Genomic DNA, 27,548 nt, shown 5'->3' on the forward strand with positions numbered 1-27,548 from the left:
GCCGAGCACGCCGGAGCCACCTGCTCGACTCGCCGGAACCACCTACCTGACATGCCCAAATCACCAGCCGGGTATGCCAGAACCACTTGGTGGACACTCCGGAATCATCTGCCGGACATGCCGGTACCAGCTCTCAGACACACCAGAAAAACGTGCCGGAGACGCCGGAAGCACCTGCCGAGCATGCCGGAGCCAACTGCTCGACTCGCCTGAAACACCTGCTGGAAACGCCAAAATCACCTGCCGGGTACGCCAGAACCACCTGGCGGACACTCCGAAATCACCTGTTGCACATGCCGGAGCCACCTCTCAGACGTCCCGGAAGCACGTGCCGGACACGCCGGAATCACCTTCCGGAAAGACCGCAACCACCTGCCGAGCACGCCGGAGCCACCTGTTCGACTCCCTGGAACCACCTGCCGGACAGGCCAATATCAACTGCTGGCTATGCCAGAACCACCTGGGGGACGGTCCAGAATCGCCTGCCAGCCATGGCGGAACCACCTCTCAGACGTACCAGAACCACCTGCCGGAGAAGCTGGAAACACGTCCTGGACAGTCTGGAACCACCTGCCAAGCACAACGGAACAACCTGCCAGACACGCCAAAATCACCTGCGTGTTATGCCAGAACCACTTGGAGGACTCTCTGGGATGACCTGCCGGGCATGCCGGAACCACCTCTCTGACGTGCCAGAAGCATGTGACGGACAGTCCGGAATCACCTGTTGGGCATGCGCAACCACCTCTGAGACGTACCAGAACCACATGCCGTGCAGGCTGGAACCACCTACCGGACAGACCGGAATCACCTTTCGGGCATGCCGGAACCACCTGTCAGATGTGCCAGAAACACGTGCCGGAGACGCCGGAAGCACCTGCCAAGCACGTTGGAACCACCTGCTCAACTCGCCTGAACCACCTGCCGGACATGCCAAAATCACCTGCCGACTATGCCAGAACCACTTGGCGAACACTCCGGAATCACTTGCCGGGCATGCAAGAACCACCTCTCAGACATGCCAGAACCCCGTGCCAATGACCCCGGAAGCAACCAGCCGAGCACGCCGGAACCACCTGCTCGACTCGCCAGAACCACCTGCCGATCACGCAAAAATCACCTGCCGGGTATGCCAGAACCACCTGGCGGACACTCCGAAATCACCTGTCGCGCATGCCGGAACCACCTCTCAGACGTGCCGGAAGCACGTGCCGGACACGCCGGAAGCACCTACCGGACAGACCGGAACCACCTGCCGAGCACGCCGGAACCACCTGCTCGACTCGCCAGAACCACCTGCCGATCACGCAAAAATCACCTGCCGGCTACGCCACAACCAGTTGGTGAACACTTTGGAATCACCTGCCAGGCTTGCTGGAACCACCTGCCAGTCATGCCAAAATCACCTGCCAACTACGCCAGAACCGCTTGGCGGACACTGCGGAAACACCTGTCGGGCCGGCTGGAACCACATCTCAGACGTGCCAGAAACGTGTTCATGAGATGCTGGAACCACACCCCGAACAGACGGATACCACCTGCCAGAACCGCCTGAACCACCTGCTGAGCACGCCGGAACCACCTGCTCGACTCACCGGTACCACCTCCCTGACACGCCAAAATCACCTGCTGGGTATGCCAGAACCACTTGGCGGACACTCCGGAATCACCTGTCGCGCATGCCGGAACCACCTCTCAGACGTGCCGGAAGCACGTGCCGGACACGCCGGAATCACCTACCGGACAGACCGGAACCACCTGCCGAGCACGCCGGAGCCACCTGTTCGACTCGCTGGAACCACCTGCCGGACAGGCCAATATCAACTGCTGGCTATGCCAGAACCACCTGGGGGACAGTCCGGGATCACCTGCCAGCCATGGCGGAACCACCTCTCAGACGTACCAGAACCACCTGCCGGAGAAGCTGGAAACACGTCCTGGACAGACTGGAACCACGTGACGGCCATGCCTGAACCACCTGCCGACCAGGACAGAACCACCTGTCGGACACGCCAAAATCACCTGCGGGCTACGGCACAACAACTTGGACGACTCTCCGAAATGACCTGCCGGGCATGTTGGAACCACCTCTCAGACGTGCCAGAAGCACGTGGCGGACACTCCGGAATCACCTGTTGGGCATACGCAACCACCTCTGAGTCGTACCAGAACCACGAGCCGTGCACGCCGGAACCACCTACCGGACAGACCGGAATCAACTTTTGGGCATGCCGGAACCACAAGTCAGATGTGCCAGAAACACGTGCCGGAGACGCAGGAAGCACCTGCCGAGCACGTCGCAACCACCTGCTCAACTCGCCAGAACCACCTGCCGGACGCGCCAAAATCACCTGCCCGCTACACCAGCACCACTTAGGGGACAAGCCGGAATCACGTGAGGGGCATGCCGGCACAGCATCTCAGACTGAACCTCGTGCCGGACACCACAGAACCACCTGCCGGACAGACCGGAACCACATGCTGGACACGCCGGAACCACCGGCTCGACCCGTCAGAACGACCGCTGGACATGCAAACTCACCTGCCGGCTGCACCGGAAACACTTGCCGAAAACTCCGGAATCACCTGCCGGGCATGCCGGAACCACCTCTCAGATATGTCAGAACCACGTGCCAATGACCCCGGAAGCACCTGCCGAGCACGCCGGAACCACCTGCTCGAATCGCCAGAACCACCTGCCGGACACGCAAAAATCACCTGCCGGCTACGCCACAACCAGTTGGGGAACACTTCGGAATCACCTGCCGGGCTTGCTGGAACCACCTGCCGGTCATGCCAAAATCACCTGCCAACTACGCCAGTACCACTTGGCGGACACTGTGGAAACACCTGTCGGGCCGGCCGGAACCACATCTCAGACGTGCCAGAACCATGTGCATGAGATGCTGGAACCACACCCCGAACAGACGGAAAACACCTGCCAGACCCGTCTGAACAACCTGCCGAGCACGCCGGAGCCACCTGCTCGACTCGCCGGAACCACCTACCTGACATGCCCAAATCACCAGCCGGGTATGCCAGAACCACTTGGTGGACACTCCGGAATCATCTGCCGGACATGCCGGTACCAGCTCTCAGACACACCAGATAAACGTGCCGGAGACGCCGGAAGCACCTGCCGAGCATGCCGGAGCCAACTGCTCGACTCGCCTGAAACACCTGCTGGAAACGCCAAAATCACCTGCCGGGTACGCCAGAACCACCTGGCGGACACTCCGAAATCACCTGTTGCACATGCCGGAGCCACCTCTCAGACGTCCCGGAAGCACGTGCCGGACACGCCGGAATCACCTTCCGGAAAGACCGCAACCACCTGCCGAGCACGCCGGAGCCACCTGTTCGACTCCCTGGAACCACCTGCCGGACAGGCCAATATCAACTGCTGGCTATGCCAGAACCACCTGGGGGACGGTCCGGAATCGCCTGCCAGCCATGGCGGAACCACCTCTCAGACGTACCAGAACCACCTGCCGGAGAAGCTGGAAACACGTCCTGGACAGTCTGGAACCACCTGCCGGCCAAGCCTGAACCACCTGCCAAGCACAACGGAACAACCTGCCAGACACGCCAAAATCACCTGCGTGTTATGCCAGAACCACTTGGAGGACTCTCTGGGATGACCTGCCGGGCATGCCGGAACCACCTCTCAGACGTGCCAGAACCATGTGGCGGACAGTCCGGAATCACCTGTTGGGCATGCGCAACCACCTCTGAGACGTACCAGAACCACATGCCGTGCAGGCTGGAACCACCTACCGGACAGACCGGAATCACCTTTCGGGCATGCCGGAACCACCTGTCAGATGTGCCAGAAACACGTGCCGGAGACGCCGGAAGCACCTGCCAAGCACGTTGGAACCACCTGCTCAACTCGCCTGAACCACCTGCCGGACATGCCAAAATCACCTGCCGACTATGCCAGAACCACTTGGCGAACACTCCGGAATCACTTGCCGGGCATGCAGGAACCACCTGTCAGACATGCCAGAACCCCGTGCCAATGACCCCGGAAGCACCAGCCGAGCACGCCGGAACCACCTGCTCGACTCGCCAGAACCACCTGCCGATCACGCAAATATCACCTGCCGGCTACGCCACAACCAGTTGGTGAACACTTTGGAATCACCTGCCAGGCTTGCTGGAACCACCTGCCAGTCATGCCAAAATCACCTGCCAACTACGCCAGAACCGCTTGGCGGACACTGCGGAAACACCTGTCGGGCCGGCTGGAACCACATCTCAGACGTGCCAGAAACGTGTTCATGACATGCTGGAACCACACCCCGAACAGACGGATACCACCTGCCAGAACCGCCTGAACCACCTGCTGAGCACGCCGGAACCACCTGCTCGACTCACCGGTACCACGTCCCTGACACGCCAAAATCACCTGCTGGGTATGCCAGAACCACTTGGCGGACACTCCGGAATCATCTGCCGGACATGCCCGAACCAGCTCTCAGACACACCAGAACCACGTGCCGGAGACGCCGGAAGCACCTGCCGAGCATGCCGGAGCCACCTGCTCGACTCGCCGGAAACACCTGCCGGACACGCCAAAGTCACCTGCCGGGTATGCCAGAATCACCTGGCGGACACTACGGAATCACCTGCCGCGCATGCCGGAACCACCTCTCAGACGTGCCGGAAGCACGTGCCAGACACGCCGGAAACACCTACCGGACAGACCGGAACCACCTGCCGAGCACGCCGGAGCCACCTGTTCGACTCGCTGGAACCACCTGCCGGACAGGCCAATATCAACTGCTGGCTATGCCAGAACCACCTGGGGGACAGTCCGGGATCACCTGCCAGCCATGGCGGAACCACCTCTCAGACGTACCAGAACCACCTGCCGGAGAAGCTGGAAACACGTCCTGGACAGACTGGAACCACGTGACGGCCATGCCTGAACCACCTGCCGACCAGGGCAGAACCACCTGTCGGACACGCCAAAATCACCTGCGGGCTACGGCAGAACAACTTGGACGACTCTCCGAAATGACCTGCCGGGCATGTTGGAACCACCTCTCAGACGTGCCAGAAGCACGTGGCGGACAGTCCGGAATCACCTGTTGGGCATACGCAACCACCTCTGACACGTAGCAGAACCACGTGCCGTGCACGCCGGAACCACCAGTCAGATGTGCCAGGAACACGTGCCGGAGACGCCGGAAGCACCTGCCGAGCACGTCGCAACCACCTGCTCAACTCGCCTGAACCACCTGCCGGACACGCCAAAATCACCTGCCCGCTACACCAGCACCACTTCGGGGACAAGCCGGAATCACGTGAGGGGCATGCCGGCACAGCCTCTCAGACTGAACCTCGTGCCGGACACCACAGAACCACCTGCCGGACAGACCGGAACCACCTGCCGGACACGCCGGAACCACCGGCTCGACCCGCCGGAACGACCGCTGGACATGCAAAATCACCTGCCGGCCACGCCGGAAACACTTGGCGAACACTCCGGAATCACCTGCCGGGCATGCCGGAACCACCTCTCAGATATGCCAGAACCACGTGCCAATGACCCCGGAAGCACCTGCCGAGCACGCCGGAACCACCTGCTCGACTCGCCAGAACCACCTGCCGGACACGCAAAAATCACCTGCCGGCTACGCCACAACCAGTTGGGGAACACTTCGGAATCACCTGTCGGGCTTGCTGGAACCACCTGCCGGTCATGCCAAAATCACCTGCCAACTACGCCAGTACCACTTGGCGGACACTGTGGAAACACCTGTCGGGCCGGCCGGAACCACATATCAGACGTGCCAGAACCATGTGCATGAGATGCTGGAACCACACCCCGAACAGACGGAAAACACCTGCCAGACCCGTCTGAACAACCTGCCGAGCACGCTGGAGCCACATGCTCGACTCGCCGGAACCACCTACCTGACATGCCCAAATCACCAGCCGGGTATGCCAGAACCACTTGGTGGACACTGCGGAATCATCTGCCGGACATGCCGGAACCAGCTCTCAGACATACCAGAACCACGTGCCGGAGACGCCGGAAGCACCTGCCGAGCATGCCGGAGCCACCTGCTCGACTCGCCAGAAACACCTGCCGGACATGCCAAAATCACCTTCCGGGTACGCCAGAACAACCTGGCGGACACTCCGAAATCACCTGTCGCACATGTCGGAACCACCTCTCAGACGTGCCGGAAGCACGTGCCGGACACGCCGGAAGCACCTACCGGACAGACCGGAACCACCTGCCGAGCACGCCGTAGCCACCTGTTCGACTCGCTGGAACCACCTGCCGGACATACCAAAATCACCTGCCGACTATGCCAGAACCACTTGGCGAACACTCCGGAATCACTTGCCGGGCATGCAGGAACCACCTCTCAGACATGCCAGAACCCCGTGCCAATGAACCCGGAAGCACCAGCCGAGCACGCCAGAACCACCTGCTCGACTCGCCAGAATGACCTGCCGATCACGCAAAAATCACCTGCCGGCTACGCCACAACCAGTTGGTGAACACTTTGGAATCACCTGCCAGGCTTGCTGGAACCACCTGCCAGTCATGCCAAAATCACCTGCCAACTACGCCAGAACTGCTTGGCGGACATTGCGGAAACACCTGTCGGGCCGGCTGGAACCACATCTCAGACGTGCCAGAAACGTGTTCATGACATGCTGGAACCACACCCCGAACAGACGGATACCACCTGCCAGAACTGCCTGAACCATCTGCTGAGCACGCCGGAACCACCTGTCCGACTCACCGGTGCCACCTCCCTGACACGCCAAAATCACCTGCTGGGTATGCCAGAACCACTTGGCGGACACTCCGGAATCATCTGCCGGACATGCCGGAACCAGCTCTCAGACACACCAGAACCAAGTGCCGGAGACGCCGGAAGCACCTGCCGAGCATGCCGGAGCCACCTGCTCGACTCGCCAGAAACACCTGCAGGACACGCCAAAATCACCTGCCGGGTACGCCAGAACCACCTGGCGGACACTCCGAAACCACCTGTCGCGCATGCCGGAACCACCTCTCAGACGTGCCGGAAGCACGTGCCGGACACGCTGGAATCACCTACCGGACAGACCGGAACCACCTGCCGAGCACGCCGGAGCCACCTGTTTGACTCGCTGGAACCACCTGCCGGACAGGCCAATATAAACTGCTGGCTATGCCAGAACCACCTGGGGGATGGTCCGGAATCACCTGCCAGCCATGGCGGAACCACCTCTCAGACGTACCAGAACCACCTGCCGGAGAAGCTGGAAACACGTCCTGGACAGTCTGGAACCACCTGCCGGCCAAGCCTGAACCACCTGCCAAGCACAACGGAACAACCTGCCAGACACGCCAAAATCACCTGCGTGTTATGCCAGAACCACTTGGAGGACTCTCTGGGATGACCTGCCGGGCATGCCGGAACCACCTCTCTGACGTGCCAGAACCATGTGGCGGACAGTCCGGAATCACCTGTTGGGCATGCGCAACCACCTCTGAGACCTACCAGAACCACATGCCGTGCAGGCTGGAACCACCTACCGGACAGACCGGAATCACCTTTCGGGCATGCCGGAACCACCTGTCAGATGTGCCAGAAACACGTGCCGGAGACGCCGGAAGCACCTGCCAAGCACGTTGGAACCACCTGCTCAACTCGCCTGAAGCACCTGCCGGACATGCCAAAATCACCTGCCGACTATGCCAGAACCACTTGGCGAACACTCCGGAATCACTTGCCGGGCATGCAGGAACCACCTCTCAGACATGCCAGAACCCCGTGCCAATGACCCCGGAAGCACCAGCCGAGCACGCCGGAACCACCTGCTCGACTCGCCAGAACCACCTGCCGATCACGCAAAAATCACCTGCCGGCCACACCACAACCAGTTGGTGAACACTTTGGAATCACCTGCCAGGCTTGCTGGAACCACCTGCCGGTCATGCCAAAATCACCTGCCAACTACGCCAGAACCGCTTGGCGGACACTGCGGAAACACCTGTCGGGCCGGCTGGAACCACATCTCAGACGTGCCAGAAACGTGTTCATGAGATGCTGGAACCACACCCCGAACAGACGGATACCACCTGCCAGAACCGCCTGAACCACCTGCTGAGCACACCAGAACCACCTGCTCGACTCACCGGTACCACCTCCCTGACACGCCAAAATCACCTGCTGGGTATGCCAGAACCACTTGGCGGACACTCTGGAATCATCTGCCGGACATGCCGGAACCAGCTCTCAGACACACCAGAACCAAGTGCCGGAGACGCCGGAAGCACCTGCCGAGCATGCCGGAGCCACCTGCTCGACTCGCCAGAAACACCTGCCGGACACGCCAAAATCACCTGCCGGGTACGCCAGAACCACCTGGCGGACACTCCGAAACCCCCTGTCGCGCATGCCGGAACCACTTCTCAGATGTGCCGGAAGCACGTGCCAGACACGCCGGAATCACCTACCGGACAGACCGGAACCTCCTGCCGAGCACGCCGGAGCCACCTGTTCGACTCGCTGGAACCACCGGCCGGACAGGCCAATATCAACTGCTGGCTATGCCAGCACCACCTGGGGGATGGTCCGGAATCACCTGCCAGCCATGGCGGAACCACCTCTCAGACGTACCAGAACCACCTGCCGGAGAAGCTGGAAACACGTCCTGGACAGACTGGAACCACGTGACGGCCATGCCTGAACCACCTGCCGAGCACGGCGGAACCACCTGCCGGACACGCCAAAATGACCTGCGGGCTAAGCCAGAACCACTTGGATGACTCTCCGAAATGACCTGCCGGGCATGTTGGAACCACCTCTCAGACGTGCCAGAAGCACGTGGCAGACAGTCCGGAATCACCTGTTGGGCATACGCAACCACCTCTGAGACGTACCAGAACCACGTGCCGTGCACGCCGGAACCACCTACCGGACAGACCGGAATCCACTTTTGGGCATGCCGGAACCACCAGTCAGATGTGCCAGAAATACGTGCCGGAGACGCCGGAAGCACCTGCCGAGCACGTCGCAACCACCTGCTCAACTCGCCTGAACCACCTACCGGACACACCAAAATCACCTGCCCGCTACACCAGCACCACTTCGGGGACAAGCCGGAATCACGTGAGGGGCATGCCGGCACAGCCTCTCAGACTGAACCTCGTGCCGGACACCACAGAACCACCTGCCGGACAGACCGGAACCACATGCAGCACACGCCGGAAGCACCGGCTTGTCCCCCCGGAACGACCGCTGGACATGCAAAATCACCTGCCGGCTACGCCGGAAACACTTGGCGAACTCTCCGGAATCACCTGCCGAGCACGCCGGAGCCACCTGTTCGACTCGCTGGAACCACCTGCCGGACAGGCCAATATCAACTGCTGGCTATGCCAGAACCACCTGGGGGACGGTCCGGAATCGCCTGCCAGCCATGGCGGAACCACCTCTCAGACGTACCAGAACCACCTGCCGGAGAAGCTGGAAACACGTCCTGGACAGTCTGGAACCACCTGCCGGCCAAGCCTGAACCACCTGCCAAGCACAACGGAACAACCTGCCAGACACGCCAAAATCACCTGCGTGTTATGCCAGAACCACTTGGAGGACTCTCTGGGATGACCTGCTGGGCATGCCGGAACCACCTCTCAGACGTGCCAGAACCATGTGGCGGACAGTCCGGAATCACCTGTTGGGCATGCGCAACCACCTCTGAGACCTACCAGAACCACATGCCGTGCAGGCTGGAACCACCTACCGGACAGACCGGAATCACCTTTCGGGCATGCCGGAACCACCTGTCAGATGTGCCAGAAACACGTGCCGGAGACGCCGGAAGCACCTGCCAAGCATGTGGCAACCACCTGCTCAACTCGCCTGAACCACCTGCCGGACACGCCAAAATCACCTGCCCGCTACACCAGCACCACTTCGGGGACAAGCCGGAATCACGTGAGGGGCATGCCGGCACAGCCTCTCAGACTGAACCTCGTGCCGGACACCACAGAACCACCTGCCGGACAGACCGGAACCACCTGCCGGACACGCCGGAACCACCGGCTTGTCCCGCTGGAACGACCGCTGGACATGCAAAGTCACCTGTCGGCTATGCCGGAAACACTTGGCGAACACTCCGGAATCACCTGCCGGGCATGCCGGAACCACGTCTCAGATTTGCCAGAACCACGTGCCAATGACCCCGGAAGCACCTGCCGAGCACGCCGGAACCACCTGCTCGACTCGCCAGAGCCACCTGCCGGACACTCAAAAATCACCTGCCGGCTACCCCACAACCAGTTGGGGAACACTTCGGAATCACCTGCCGGGCTTGCTGGAACCACCTGCCGGTCATGCCAAAATCACCTGCCAACTACGCCAGTTCCACTTGGCGGACACTGTGGAAACACCTGTCGGGCCGGCCGGAACCACATCTCAGACGTGACAGAACCATGTGCATGAGATGCTGGAACCACACCCCGAACAGACGGAAAACACCTGCCAGACCCGTCTGAACAACCTGGCGAGCACGCCGGAGCCTCCTGCTCGACTCGCCGGAACCACCTACCTGACATGCCCAAATCACCAGCCGGGTATGCCAGAACCACTTGGCGGAAACTCCGGAATCATCTGCCGGACATGCCGGAACCAGCTCTCAGACACACCAGAACCACGTGCCGGAGACGCCGGAAGCACCTGCCGAGCACGCCGGAGCCACCTGTTCGACTCGCTGGAACCACCTGCCGGACAGGCCAATATCAACTGCTGGCTATGCCAGAACCACCTGGGGGACGGTCCGGAATCGCCTGCCAGCCATGGCGGAACCACCTCTCAGACGTACCAGAACCACCTGCCGGAGAAGCTGGAAGCACGTCCTGGACAGTCTGGAACCACCTGCCAAGCACAACGGAACAACCTGCCAGACACGCCAAAATCACCTGCGTGTTATGCCAGAACCACTTGGAGGACTCTCTGGGATGACCTGCCGGGCATGCCGGAACCACCTCTCTGACGTGCCAGAAGCATGTGACCGACAGTCCGGAATCACCTGTTGGGCATGCGCAACCACCTCTGAGACGTACCAGAACCACATGACGTGCAGGCTGGAACCACCTACCGGACAGACCGGAATCACCTTTCGGGCATGCCGGAACCACCTGTCAGATGTGCCAGAAACACGTGCCGGAGACCCCGGAAGCACCTGCCAATCACGTTGGAACCACCTGCTCAACTCGCCTGAACCACCTGCCGGACATGCCAAAATCACCTGCCGACTATGCCAGAACCACTTGGCGAACACTCCGGAATCACTTGCCGGGCATGCAGGAACCACCTCTCAGATATGCCAGAACCCCGTGCCAATGACCCCGGAAGCAACCAGCCGAGCACGCCGGAACCACCTGCTCGACTCGCCAGAACCACCTGCCGATCACGCAAAAATCACCTGCCGGGTATGCCAGAACCACCTGGCGGACACTCCGAAATCACCTGTCGTGCATGCCGGAACCACCTCTCAGACGTGCCGGAAGCACGTGCCGGACACGCCGGAATCGCCTACCGGACAGACCGGAACCACCTGCCGAGCACGCCGGAACCACCTGCTCGACTCGCCAGAACCACCTGCCGATCACGCAAAAATCACCTGCCGGCTACGCCACAACCAGTTGGTGAGCACTTTGGAATCACCTGCCAGGCTTGCTGGAACCACCTGCCAGTCATGCCAAAATCACCTGCCAACTACGCCAGAACCGCTTGGCGGACACTGCGGAAACACCTGTCGGGCCGGCTGGAACCACATCTCAGACGTGCCAGAAACGTGTTCATGAGATGCTGGAACCACACCCCGAACAGACGGATACCACCTGCCAGAACCGCCTGAACCACCTGCTGAGCACGCCGGAACCATCTGCTCGACTCACCGGTACCACCTCCCTGACACGCCAAAATCACCTGCTGGGTATGCCAGAACCACTTGGCGGACACTCCGGAATCACCTGTCGAGCATGCCGGAACCACCTCTCAGACGTGCCGGAAGCACGTGCCGGACACGCCGGAATCACCTACCGGACAGACCGGAACCACCTGCCGAGCACGCCGGAGCCACCTGTTCGACTCGCTGGAACCACCTGCCGGACAGGCCAATATCAACTGCTGGCTATGCCAGAACCACCTGGGGGACAGTCCGGGATCACCTGCCAGCCATGGCGGAACCACCTCTCAGACGTACCAGAACCACCTGCCGGAGAAGCTGGAAAAACGTCCTGGACAGACTGGAACCACGTGACGGCCATGCCTGAACCACCTGCCGACCAGGACAGAACCACCTGTCGGACACGCCAAAATCACCTGCGGGCTACGGCACAACAACTTGGACGACTCTCCGAAATGACCTGCCGGGCATGTTGGAACCACCTCTCAGACGTGCCAGAAGCACGTGGCGGACACTCCGGAATCACCTGTTGGGCATACGCAACCACCTCTGAGTCGTACCAGAACCACGAGCCGTGCACGCCGGAACCACCTACCGGACAGACCGGAATCAACTTTTGGGCATGCCGGAACCACAAGTCAGATGTGCCAGAAACACGTGCCGGAGACGCAGGAAGCACCTGCCGAGCACGTCGCAACCACCTGCTCAACTCGCCAGAACCACCTGCCGGACGCGCCAAAATCACCTGCCCGCTACACCAGCACCACTTAGGGGACAAGCCGGAATCACGTGAGGGGCATGCCGGCACAGCCTCTCAGACTGAACCTCGTGCCGGACACCACAGAACCACCTGCCGGACAGACCGGAACCACATGCCGGACACGCCGGAACCACCGGCTCGACCCGTCAGAACGACCGCTGGACATGCAAACTCACCTGCCGGCTGCACCGGAAACACTTGCCGAAAACTCCGGAATCACCTGCCGGGCATGCCGGAACCACCTCTCAGATATGTCAGAACCACGTGCCAATGACCCCGGAAGCACCTGCCGAGCACGCCGGAACCACCTGCTCGAATCGCCAGAACCACCTGCCGGACACGCAAAAATCACCTGCCGGCTACGCCACAACCAGTTGGGGAACACTTCGGAATCACCTGCCGGGCTTGCTGGAACCACCTGTCGGTCATGCCAAAATCACCTGCCAACTACGCCAGTACCACTTGGCGGACACTGTGGAAACGCCTGTCGGGCCGGCCGGAACCACATCTCAGACGTGCCAGAACCATGTGCATGAGATGCTGGAACCACACCCCGAACAGACGGAAAACACCTGCCAGACCCGTCTGAACAACCTGCCGAGCACGCCGGAGCCACCTGCTCGACTCGCCGGAACCACCTACCTGACATGCCCAAATCACCAGCCGGGTATGCCAGAACCACTTGGTGGACACTCCGGAATCATCTGCCGGACATGCCGGTACCAGCTCTCAGACACACCAGAAAAACGTGCCGGAGACGCCGGAAGCACCTGCCGAGCATGCCGGAGCCAACTGCTCGACTCGCCTGAAACACCTGCTGGAAACGCCAAAATCACCTGCCGGGTACGCCAGAACCACCTGGCGGACACTCCGAAATCACCTGTTGCACATGCCGGAGCCACCTCTCAGACGTTCCGGAAGCACGTGCCGGACACGCCGGAATCACCTTCCGGAAAGACCGCAACCACCTGCCGAGCACGCCGGAGCCACCTGTTCGACTCGCTGGAACCACCTGCCGGACAGGCCAATATCAACTGCTGGCTATGCCAGAACCACCTGGGGGACGGTCCGGAATCGCCTGCCAGCCATGGCGGAACCACCTCTCAGACGTACCAGAACCACCTGCCGGAGAAGCTGGAAACACGTCCTGGACAGTCTGGAACCACCTGCCGGCCAAGCCTGAACCACCTGCCAAGCACAACGGAACAACCTGCCAGACACGCCAAAATCACCTGCGTGTTATGCCAGAACCACTTGGAGGACTCTCTGGGATGACCTGCTGGGCATGCCGGAACCACCTCTCAGACGTGCCAGAACCATGTGGCGGACAGTCCGGAATCACCTGTTGGGCATGCGCAACCACCTCTGAGACCTACCAGAACCACATGCCGTGCAGGCTGGAACCACCTACCGGACAGACCGGAATCACCTTTCGGGCATGCCGGAACCACCTGTCAGATGTGCCAGAAACACGTGCCGGAGACGCCGGAAGCACCTGCCAAGCACGTTGGAACCACCTGCTCAACTCGCCTGAAGCACCTGCCGGACATGCCAAAATCACCTGCCGACTATGCCAGAACCACTTGGCGAACACTCCGGAATCACTTGCCGGGCATGCAGGAACCACCTGTCAGACATGCCAGAACCCCGTGCCAATGACCCCGGAAGCACCAGCCGAGCACGCCGGAACCACCTGCTCGACTCGCCAGAACCACCTGCCGATCACGCAAAAATCACCTGCCGGCTACGCCACAACCAGTTGGTGAACACTTTGGAATCACCTGCCAGGCTTGCTGGAACCACCTGCCAGTCATGCCAAAATCACCTGCCAACTACGCCAGAACCGCTTGGCGGACACTGCGGAAACACCTGTCGGGCCGGCTGGAACCACATCTCAGACGTGCCAGAAACGTGTTCATGAGATGCTGGAACCACACCCCGAACAGACGGATACCACCTGCCAGAACCGCCTGAACCACCTGCTGAGCACGCCGGAACCACCTGCTCGACTCACCGGTACCACCTCCCTGACACGCCAAAATCACCTGCTGGGTATGCCAGAACCACTTGGCGGACACTCCGGAATCACCTGTCGCGCATGCCGGAACCACCTCTCAGACGTGCCGGAAGCACGTGCCGGACACGCCGGAATCACCTACCGGACAGACCGGAACCACCTGCCGAGCACGCCGGAGCCACCTGTTCGACTCGCTGGAACCACCTGCCGGACAGGCCAATATCAACTGCTGGCTATGCCAGAACCACCTGGGGGACAGTCCAGGATCACCTGCCAGCCATGGCGGAACCACCTCTCAGACGTACCAGAACCACCTGCCGGAGAAGCTGGAAACACGTCCTGGACAGACTGGAACCACGTGACGGCCATGCCTGAACCACCTGCCGACCAGGACAGAACCACCTGTCGGACACGCCAAAATCACCTGCGGGCTACGGCACAACAACTTGGACGACTCTCCGAAATGACCTGCCGGGCATGTTGGAACCACCTCTCAGACGTGCCAGAAGCACGTGGCGGACACTCCGGAATCACCTGTTGGGCATACGCAACCACCTCTGAGTCGTACCAGAACCACGAGCCGTGCACGCCGGAACCACCTACCGGACAGACCGGAATCAACTTTTGGGCATGCCGGAACCACAAGTCAGATGTGCCAGAAACACGTGCCGGAGACGCAGGAAGCACCTGCCGAGCACGTCGCAACCACCTGCTCAACTCGCCAGAACCACCTGCCGGACGCGCCAAAATCACCTGCCCGCTACACCAGCACCACTTAGGGGACAAGCCGGAATCACGTGAGGGGCATGCCGGCACAGCCTCTCAGACTGAACCTCGTGCCGGACACCACAGAACCACCTGCCGGACAGACCGGAACCACCTGCCGGACACGCCGGAACCACCGGCTCGACCCGTCAGAACGACCGCTGGACATGCAAACTCACCTGCCGGCTGCACCGGAAACACTTGCCGAAAACTCCGGAATCACCTGCCGGGCATGCCGGAACCACCTCTCAGATATGTCAGAACCACGTGCCAATGACCCCGGAAGCACCTGCCGAGCACGCCGGAACCACCTGCTCGAATCGCCAGAACCACCTGCCGGACACGCAAAAATCACCTGCCGGCTACGCCACAACCAGTTGGGGAACACTTCGGAATCACCTGCCGGGCTTGCTGGAACCACCTGCCGGTCATGCCAAAATCACCTGCCAACTACGCCAGTACCACTTGGCGGACACTGTGGAAACACCTGTCGGGCCGGCCGGAACCACATCTCAGACGTGCCAGAACCATGTGCATGAGATGCTGGAACCACACCCCGAACAGACGGAAAACACCTGCCAGACCCGTCTGAACAACCTGCCGAGCACGCCGGAGCCACCTGCTCGACTCGCCGGAACCACCTACCTGACATGCCCAAATCACCAGCCGGGTATGCCAGAACCACTTGGTGGACACTCCGGAATCATCTGCCGGACATGCCGGTACCAGCTCTCAGACACACCAGAAAAACGTGCCGGAGACGCCGGAAGCACCTGCCGAGCATGCCGGAGCCAACTGCTCGACTCGCCTGAAACACCTGCTGGAAACGCCAAAATCACCTGCCGGGTACGCCAGAACCACCTGGCGGACACTCCGAAATCACCTGTTGCACATGCCGGAGCCACCTCTCAGACGTCCCGGAAGCACGTGCCGGACACGCCGGAATCACCTTCCGGAAAGACCGCAACCACCTGCCGAGCACGCCGGAGCCACCTGTTCGACTCCCTGGAACCACCTGCCGGACAGGCCAATATCAACTGCTGGCTATGCCAGAACCACCTGGGGGACGGTCCAGAATCGCCTGCCAGCCATGGCGGAACCACCTCTCAGACGTACCAGAACCACCTGCCGGAGAAGCTGGAAACACGTCCTGGACAGTCTGGAACCACCTGCCAAGCACAACGGAACAACCTGCCAGACACGCCAAAATCACCTGCGTGTTATGCCAGAACCACTTGGAGGACTCTCTGGGATGACCTGCCGGGCATGCCGGAACCACCTCTCTGACGTGCCAGAAGCATGTGACGGACAGTCCGGAATCACCTGTTGGGCATGCGCAACCACCTCTGAGACGTACCAGAACCACATGCCGTGCAGGCTGGAACCACCTACCGGACAGACCGGAATCACCTTTCGGGCATGCCGGAACCACCTGTCAGATGTGCCAGAAACACGTGCCGGAGACGCCGGAAGCACCTGCCAAGCACGTTGGAACCACCTGCTCAACTCGCCTGAACCACCTGCCGGACATGCCAAAATCACCTGCCGACTATGCCAGAACCACTTGGCGAACACTCCGGAATCACTTGCCGGGCATGCAAGAACCACCTCTCAGACATGCCAGAACCCCGTGCCAATGACCCCGGAAGCAACCAGCCGAGCACGCCGGAACCACCTGCTCGACTCGCCAGAACCACCTGCCGATCACGCAAAAATCACCTGCCGGGTATGCCAGAACCACCTGGCGGACACTCCGAAATCACCTGTCGCGCATGCCGGAACCACCTCTCAGACGTGCCGGAAGCACGTGCCGGACACGCCGGAATCACCTACCGGACAGACCGGAACCACCTGCCGAGCACGCCGGAACCACCTGCTCGACTCGCCAGAACCACCTGCCGATCACGCAAAAATCACCTGCCGGCTACGCCACAACCAGTTGGTGAACACTTTGGAATCACCTGCCAGGCTTGCTGGAACCACCTGCCAGTCATGCCAAAATCACCTGCCAACTACGCCAGAACCGCTTGGCGGACACTGCGGAAACACCTGTCGGGCCGGCTGGAACCACATCTCAGACGTGCCAGAAACGTGTTCATGAGATGCTGGAACCACACCCCGAACAGACGGATACCACCTGCCAGAACCGCCTGAACCACCTGCTGAGCACGCCGGAACCACCTGCTCGACTCACCGGTACCACCTCCCTGACACGCCAAAATCACCTGCTGGGTATGCCAGAACCACTTGGCGGACACTCCGGAATCACCTGTCGCGCATGCCGGAACCACCTCTCAGACGTGCCGGAAGCACGTGCCGGACACGCCGGAATCACCTACCGGACAGACCGGAACCACCTGCCGAGCACGCCGGAGCCACCTGTTCGACTCGCTGGAACCACCTGCCGGACAGGCCAATATCAACTGCTGGCTATGCCAGAACCACCTGGGGGACAGTCCGGGATCACCTGCCAGCCATGGCGGAACCACCTCTCAGACGTACCAGAACCACCTGCCGGAGAAGCTGGAAACACGTCCTGGACAGACTGGAACCACGTGACGGCCATGCCTGAACCACCTGCCGACCAGGACAGAACCACCTGTCGGACACGCCAAAATCACCTGCGGGCTACGGCACAACAACTTGGACGACTCTCCGAAATGACCTGCCGGGCATGTTGGAACCACCTCTCAGACGTGCCAGAAGCACGTGGCGGACACTCCGGAATCACCTGTTGGGCATACGCAACCACCTCTGAGTCGTACCAGAACCACGAGCCGTGCACGCCGGAACCACCTACCGGACAGACCGGAATCAACTTTTGGGCATGCCGGAACCACAAGTCAGATGTGCCAGAAACACGTGCCGGAGACGCAGGAAGCACCTGCCGAGCACGTCGCAACCACCTGCTCAACTCGCCAGAACCACCTGCCGGACGCGCCAAAATCACCTGCCCGCTACACCAGCACCACTTAGGGGACAAGCCGGAATCACGTGAGGGGCATGCCGGCACAGCATCTCAGACTGAACCTCGTGCCGGACACCACAGAACCACCTGCCGGACAGACCGGAACCACATGCTGGACACGCCGGAACCACCGGCTCGACCCGTCAGAACGACCGCTGGACATGCAAACTCACCTGCCGGCTGCACCGGAAACACTTGCCGAAAACTCCGGAATCACCTGCCGGGCATGCCGGAACCACCTCTCAGATATGTCAGAACCACGTGCCAATGACCCCGGAAGCACCTGCCGAGCACGCCGGAACCACCTGCTCGAATCGCCAGAACCACCTGCCGGACACGCAAAAATCACCTGCCGGCTACGCCACAACCAGTTGGGGAACACTTCGGAATCACCTGCCGGGCTTGCTGGAACCACCTGCCGGTCATGCCAAAATCACCTGCCAACTACGCCAGTACCACTTGGCGGACACTGTGGAAACACCTGTCGGGCCGGCCGGAACCACATCTCAGACGTGCCAGAACCATGTGCATGAGATGCTGGAACCACACCCCGAACAGACGGAAAACACCTGCCAGACCCGTCTGAACAACCTGCCGAGCACGCCGGAGCCACCTGCTCGACTCGCCGGAACCACCTACCTGACATGCCCAAATCACCAGCCGGGTATGCCAGAACCACTTGGTGGACACTCCGGAATCATCTGCCGGACATGCCGGTACCAGCTCTCAGACACACCAGATAAACGTGCCGGAGACGCCGGAAGCACCTGCCGAGCATGCCGGAGCCAACTGCTCGACTCGCCTGAAACACCTGCTGGAAACGCCAAAATCACCTGCCGGGTACGCCAGAACCACCTGGCGGACACTCCGAAATCACCTGTTGCACATGCCGGAGCCACCTCTCAGACGTCCCGGAAGCACGTGCCGGACACGCCGGAATCACCTTCCGGAAAGACCGCAACCACCTGCCGAGCACGCCGGAGCCACCTGTTCGACTCCCTGGAACCACCTGCCGGACAGGCCAATATCAACTGCTGGCTATGCCAGAACCACCTGGGGGACGGTCCGGAATCGCCTGCCAGCCATGGCGGAACCACCTCTCAGACGTACCAGAACCACCTGCCGGAGAAGCTGGAAACACGTCCTGGACAGTCTGGAACCACCTGCCGGCCAAGCCTGAACCACCTGCCAAGCACAACGGAACAACCTGCCAGACACGCCAAAATCACCTGCGTGTTATGCCAGAACCACTTGGAGGACTCTCTGGGATGACCTGCCGGGCATGCCGGAACCACCTCTCAGACGTGCCAGAACCATGTGGCGGACAGTCCGGAATCACCTGTTGGGCATGCGCAACCACCTCTGAGACGTACCAGAACCACATGCCGTGCAGGCTGGAACCACCTACCGGACAGACCGGAATCACCTTTCGGGCATGCCGGAACCACCTGTCAGATGTGCCAGAAACACGTGCCGGAGACGCCGGAAGCACCTGCCAAGCACGTTGGAACCACCTGCTCAACTCGCCTGAACCACCTGCCGGACATGCCAAAATCACCTGCCGACTATGCCAGAACCACTTGGCGAACACTCCGGAATCACTTGCCGGGCATGCAGGAACCACCTGTCAGACATGCCAGAACCCCGTGCCAATGACCCCGGAAGCACCAGCCGAGCACGCCGGAACCACCTGCTCGACTCGCCAGAACCACCTGCCGATCACGCAAATATCACCTGCCGGCTACGCCACAACCAGTTGGTGAACACTTTGGAATCACCTGCCAGGCTTGCTGGAACCACCTGCCAGTCATGCCAAAATCACCTGCCAACTACGCCAGAACCGCTTGGCGGACACTGCGGAAACACCTGTCGGGCCGGCTGGAACCACATCTCAGACGTGCCAGAAACGTGTTCATGACATGCTGGAACCACACCCCGAACAGACGGATACCACCTGCCAGAACCGCCTGAACCACCTGCTGAGCACGCCGGAACCACCTGCTCGACTCACCGGTACCACGTCCCTGACACGCCAAAATCACCTGCTGGGTATGCCAGAACCACTTGGCGGACACTCCGGAATCATCTGCCGGACATGCCCGAACCAGCTCTCAGACACACCAGAACCACGTGCCGGAGACGCCGGAAGCACCTGCCGAGCATGCCGGAGCCACCTGCTCGACTCGCCGGAAACACCTGCCGGACACGCCAAAGTCACCTGCCGGGTATGCCAGAATCACCTGGCGGACACTACGGAATCACCTGCCGCGCATGCCGGAACCACCTCTCAGACGTGCCGGAAGCACGTGCCAGACACGCCGGAAACACCTACCGGACAGACCGGAACCACCTGCCGAGCACGCCGGAGCCACCTGTTCGACTCGCTGGAACCACCTGCCGGACAGGCCAATATCAACTGCTGGCTATGCCAGAACCACCTGGGGGACAGTCCGGGATCACCTGCCAGCCATGGCGGAACCACCTCTCAGACGTACCAGAACCACCTGCCGGAGAAGCTGGAAACACGTCCTGGACAGACTGGAACCACGTGACGGCCATGCCTGAACCACCTGCCGACCAGGGCAGAACCACCTGTCGGACACGCCAAAATCACCTGCGGGCTACGGCAGAACAACTTGGACGACTCTCCGAAATGACCTGCCGGGCATGTTGGAACCACCTCTCAGACGTGCCAGAAGCACGTGGCGGACAGTCCGGAATCACCTGTTGGGCATACGCAACCACCTCTGACACGTAGCAGAACCACGTGCCGTGCACGCCGGAACCACCAGTCAGATGTGCCAGGAACACGTGCCGGAGACGCCGGAAGCACCTGCCGAGCACGTCGCAACCACCTGCTCAACTCGCCTGAACCACCTGCCGGACACGCCAAAATCACCTGCCCGCTACACCAGCACCACTTCGGGGACAAGCCGGAATCACGTGAGGGGCATGCCGGCACAGCCTCTCAGACTGAACCTCGTGCCGGACACCACAGAACCACCTGCCGGACAGACCGGAACCACCTGCCGGACACGCCGGAACCACCGGCTCGACCCGCCGGAACGACCGCTGGACATGCAAAATCACCTGCCGGCCACGCCGGAAACACTTGGCGAACACTCCGGAATCACCTGCCGGGCATGCCGGAACCACCTCTCAGATATGCCAGAACCACGTGCCAATGACCCCGGAAGCACCTGCCGAGCACGCCGGAACCACCTGCTCGACTCGCCAGAACCACCTGCCGGACACGCAAAAATCACCTGCCGGCTACGCCACAACCAGTTGGGGAACACTTCGGAATCACCTGTCGGGCTTGCTGGAACCACCTGCCGGTCATGCCAAAATCACCTGCCAACTACGCCAGTACCACTTGGCGGACACTGTGGAAACACCTGTCGGGCCGGCCGGAACCACATATCAGACGTGCCAGAACCATGTGCATGAGATGCTGGAACCACACCCCGAACAGACGGAAAACACCTGCCAGACCCGTCTGAACAACCTGCCGAGCACGCTGGAGCCACATGCTCGACTCGCCGGAACCACCTACCTGACATGCCCAAATCACCAGCCGGGTATGCCAGAACCACTTGGTGGACACTGCGGAATCATCTGCCGGACATGCCGGAACCAGCTCTCAGACATACCAGAACCACGTGCCGGAGACGCCGGAAGCACCTGCCGAGCATGCCGGAGCCACCTGCTCGACTCGCCAGAAACACCTGCCGGACATGCCAAAATCACCTTCCGGGTACGCCAGAACAACCTGGCGGACACTCCGAAATCACCTGTCGCACATGTCGGAACCACCTCTCAGACGTGCCGGAAGCACGTGCCGGACACGCCGGAAGCACCTACCGGACAGACCGGAACCACCTGCCGAGCACGCCGTAGCCACCTGTTCGACTCGCTGGAACCACCTGCCGGACATACCAAAATCACCTGCCGACTATGCCAGAACCACTTGGCGAACACTCCGGAATCACTTGCCGGGCATGCAGGAACCACCTCTCAGACATGCCAGAACCCCGTGCCAATGAACCCGGAAGCACCAGCCGAGCACGCCAGAACCACCTGCTCGACTCGCCAGAATGACCTGCCGATCACGCAAAAATCACCTGCCGGCTACGCCACAACCAGTTGGTGAACACTTTGGAATCACCTGCCAGGCTTGCTGGAACCACCTGCCAGTCATGCCAAAATCACCTGCCAACTACGCCAGAACTGCTTGGCGGACATTGCGGAAACACCTGTCGGGCCGGCTGGAACCACATCTCAGACGTGCCAGAAACGTGTTCATGACATGCTGGAACCACACCCCGAACAGACGGATACCACCTGCCAGAACTGCCTGAACCATCTGCTGAGCACGCCGGAACCACCTGTCCGACTCACCGGTGCCACCTCCCTGACACGCCAAAATCACCTGCTGGGTATGCCAGAACCACTTGGCGGACACTCCGGAATCATCTGCCGGACATGCCGGAACCAGCTCTCAGACACACCAGAACCAAGTGCCGGAGACGCCGGAAGCACCTGCCGAGCATGCCGGAGCCACCTGCTCGACTCGCCAGAAACACCTGCAGGACACGCCAAAATCACCTGCCGGGTACGCCAGAACCACCTGGCGGACACTCCGAAACCACCTGTCGCGCATGCCGGAACCACCTCTCAGACGTGCCGGAAGCACGTGCCGGACACGCTGGAATCACCTACCGGACAGACCGGAACCACCTGCCGAGCACGCCGGAGCCACCTGTTTGACTCGCTGGAACCACCTGCCGGACAGGCCAATATAAACTGCTGGCTATGCCAGAACCACCTGGGGGATGGTCCGGAATCACCTGCCAGCCATGGCGGAACCACCTCTCAGACGTACCAGAAGCACGTGGCGGACACCCCAGCACCACCTGCCGGACAGACCGCAACCACCTGCCGGACACGCCGGAACCACCGGCTCGACCCGCCGGAACCACCGCCGGACATGCAAAATCACCTGCCGGCTACGCCAGAACCACTTGGCGAACACTCCGGAATCACCTGCCGGGCATGCCGGAACCACCTCTCAGACGTGCCGGAAGCACGTGCCGGACACGCCGGAATCACCGGCTCGACCCGCCGGAACGACCGCTGGACATGCAAAATCACCTGCCGGCCACGCCGGAAACACTTGGCGAACGCTCCGGAATCACCTGCCGGGCATGCCGGAACCACCTCTCAGATATGCCAGAACCACGTGCCAATGACCCCGGAAGCACCTGCCGAGCACGCCGGAACCACCTGCTCGACTCGCCAGAAACACCTGCCGGACACGCCAAAATCACCTGCCGGGTACGCCAGAACCACCTGGCGGACACTCCGAAACCCCCTGTCGCGCATGCCGGAACCACCTCTCAGATGTGCCGGAAGCACGTGCCAGACACGCCGGAATCACGTACCGGACAGACCGGAACCTCCTGCCGAGCACGCCGGAGCCACCTGTTCGACTCGCTGGAACCACCTGCCGGACAGGCCAATATCAACTGCTGGCTATGCCAGCACCACCTGGGGGACGGTCTGGAATCACCTGCCAGCCATGGCGGAACCACCTCTCAGACGTACCAGAACCACCTGCCGGAGAAGCTTGAAACACGTCCTGGACAGTCTGGAACCACTTGCCGGCCAAGCCTGAACCACCTGCCAAGCACAACGGAACAACCTGCCAGACACGCCAAAATCACCTGCGTGTTATGCCAGAACCACTTGGAGGACTCTCTGGGATGACCTGCCGGGCATGCCGGAACCACCTCTCTGACGTGCCAGAACCATGTGGCGGACAGTCCGGAATCACCTGTTGGGCATGCGCAACCACCTCTGAGACGTACCAGAACCACATGCCGTGCAGGCTGGAACCACCTACCGGACAGACCGGAATCACCTCTCGGGCATGCCGGAACCACCTGTCAGATGTGCCAGAAACACGTGCCGGAGACGCCGGAAGCACCTGCCAAGCACGTTGGAACCACCTGCTCAACTCGCCTGAACCACCTGCCGGACATGCCAAAATCACCTGCCGACTATGCCAGAACCACTTGGCGAACACTCCGGAATCACTTGCCGGGCTTGCAGGAACCACCTCTCAGACATGCCAGAACCCCGTGCCAATGACCCCGGAAGCAACCAGCCGAGCACGCCGGAACCACCTGCTCGACTCGCCAGAACCACCTGCCGATCACGCAAAAATCACCTGCCGGGTATGCCAGAACCACCTGGCGGACACTCTGAAATCACCTGTCGCGCATGCCGGAACCACCTCTCAGACGTGCCGGAAGCACGTGCCGGACACGCCGGAAGCACCTACCGGACAGACCGGAACCACCTGCCGAGCACGCCGTAGCCACCTGTTCGACTCGCTGGAACCACCTGCCGGACATACCAAAATCACCTGCCGACTATGCCAGAACCACTTGGCGAACACTCCGGAATCACTTGCCGGGCATGCAGGAACCACCTCTCAGACATGCCAGAACCCCGTGCCAATGAACCCGGAAGCACCAGCCGAGCACGCCGGAACCACCTGCTCGACTCGACAGAATGACCTGCCGATCACGCAAAAATCACCTGCCGGCTACGCCACAACCAGTTGGTGAACACTTTGGAATCGCCTGCCAGGCTTGCTGGAACCACCTGCCAGTCATGCCAAAATCACCTGCCAACCACGCCAGAACCGCTTGGCGGACATTGCGGAAACACCTGTCGGGCCGGCTGGAACCACATCTCAGACGTGCCAGAAACGTGTTCATGAGATGCTGGAACCACACCCCGAACAGACGGATACCACCTGCCAGAACCGCCTGAACCACCTGCTGAGCACACCGGAACCACCTGCTCGACTCACCGGTACCACCTCCCTGACACGCCAAAATCACCTGCTGGGTATGCCAGAACCACTTGGCGGACACTCCGGAATCATCTGCCGGACATGCCGGAACCAGCTCTCAGACACACCAGAACCAAGTGCCGGAGACGCCGGAAGCACCTGCCGAGCATGCCGGAGCCACCTGCTCGACTCGCCAGAAACACCTGCCGGACACGCCAAAATCACCTGCCGGGTATGCCAGAACCACCTGGCGGACACTACGGAATCACATGCCGCGCATGCCGGAACCACCTCTCAGACGTGCCAGAAGCACGTGGGGGACAGTCCGGAATCACCTGTTGGGCATACGCAACCACCTCTGAGACGTACCAGAGCCACGTGCCGTGCACGCCGGAACCACCTACCGGACAGACCAGAATCAACTTTTGGGCATGCCGGAACCACCAGTCAGATGTGCCAGAAATACGTGCCGGAGACGCCGGAAGCACCTGCCGAGCACGTCGCAACCACCTGCTCAACTCGCCTGAACCACCTGCCGGACACGCCAAAATGACCTGCCCGCTACACCAGCACCACTTCGGGGACAAGCCGGAATCACGTGAGGGGCATGCCGGCACAGCCTCTCAGACTGAACCTCGTGCCGGACACCACAGAACCGCCTGACGGACAGACCGGAACCACCTGCAGCACACGCCGGAAGCACCGGCTCGACCCGCCGGCACGACCGCTGGACATGCAAAATCACCTGCCGGCTACTCCGGAAACACTTGGCGAACAGTCCGGAATCACCTGCCGGCCATGCCGGAACCACCTCTCAGATATGCCAGAACCACGTGCCTATGACCCCGGAAGCACCTGCCGAGCACGCCGGAACCACATGCTCGACTCGCCAGAACCACCTTCCAGACACGCAAAAATCACCTGCCGGCTACGCCACAACCAGTTGGGGAAAACTTCGGAATCACCTGCCGGGCTTGCTGGAACCACCTGCCGGTCATGCCAAAATCACCTGCCAACTACGCCAGTACCACTTGGCGGACACTGTGGAAACACCTGTCGGGCCGGCCGGAACCACATCTCAGACGTGCCAGAACCATGTGCATGAGATGCTGGAACCACACCCCGAACAGACGGAAAACACCTGCCAGACCCGTCTGAACAACCTGCCGAGCACGCCGGAGCCACCTGCTCGACTCGCCAGAACCACCTACCTGACATGCCCAAATCACCAGCCGTGTATGCCAGAACCACTTGGCGGACACTCCGGAATCATCTGCCGGACATGCCGGAACCAGCTCTCAGACACACCAGAACCACGTGCCGGAGACGCCGGAAGCAACTGCCGAGCATGCCGGAGCCACCTGCTCGACTCGCCAGAAGCACCTGCCGGACACGCCAAAATCACCTGCCGGGTACGCCAGAACCACCTGGCGGACACTCCGAAATCACCTGTCGCGCATGCCGGAACCACCTCTCAGATGTGCCGGAAGCACGTGCCGGACACGCCGGAATCACCTACCGGACAGACCGGAACCACCTGCCGAGCACGCCGGAGCCACCTGTTCGACTCGCTGGAACCACCTGCCGGACAGGCCAATATCAACTGCTGGATATGCCAGAACCACCTGGGGGACGGTCCGGAATCGCCTGCCAGCCATGGCGGAACCACCTCTCAGACGTACCAGAACCACCTGCCGGAGAAGCTGAAACACGTCCTGGACAGTCTGGAACCACCTGCCGGCCAAGCCTGAACCACCTGCCAAGCACAACGGAACAACCTGCCAGACACGCCAAAATCACCTGCGTGTTGTGCCAGAACCACTTGGAGGACTCTCTGGGATGACCTGCCGGGCATGCCGGAACCACCTCTCAGACGTGCCAGAACCATGTGGCGGACAGTCCGGAATCACCTGTTGGGCATGCGCAACCACCTCTGAGACGTACCAGAACCACATGCCGTGCAGGCTGGAACCACCTACCGGACAGACCGGAATCACCTTTCGGGCATGCCGGAACCACCTGTCAGATGTGCCAGAAACACGTGCCGGAGACGCCGGAAGCACCTGCCAAGCACGTTGGAACCACCTGCTCAACTCGCCTGAACCACCTGCCGGCCATGGCAAAATCACCTGCCAACTACGCCAGAACCGCTTGGCGGACACTGCGGAAACACCTGTCGGGCCGGCTGGAACCACATCTCAGACGTGCCAGAAACGTGTTCATGAGATGCTGGAACCAC

The sequence above is a fragment of the Equus caballus genome, chromosome 25, assembly GCF_041296265.1.
Source record: "Equus caballus isolate H_3958 breed thoroughbred chromosome 25, TB-T2T, whole genome shotgun sequence".
NCBI classification, from domain to species: Eukaryota; Metazoa; Chordata; class Mammalia; order Perissodactyla; family Equidae; genus Equus; species Equus caballus.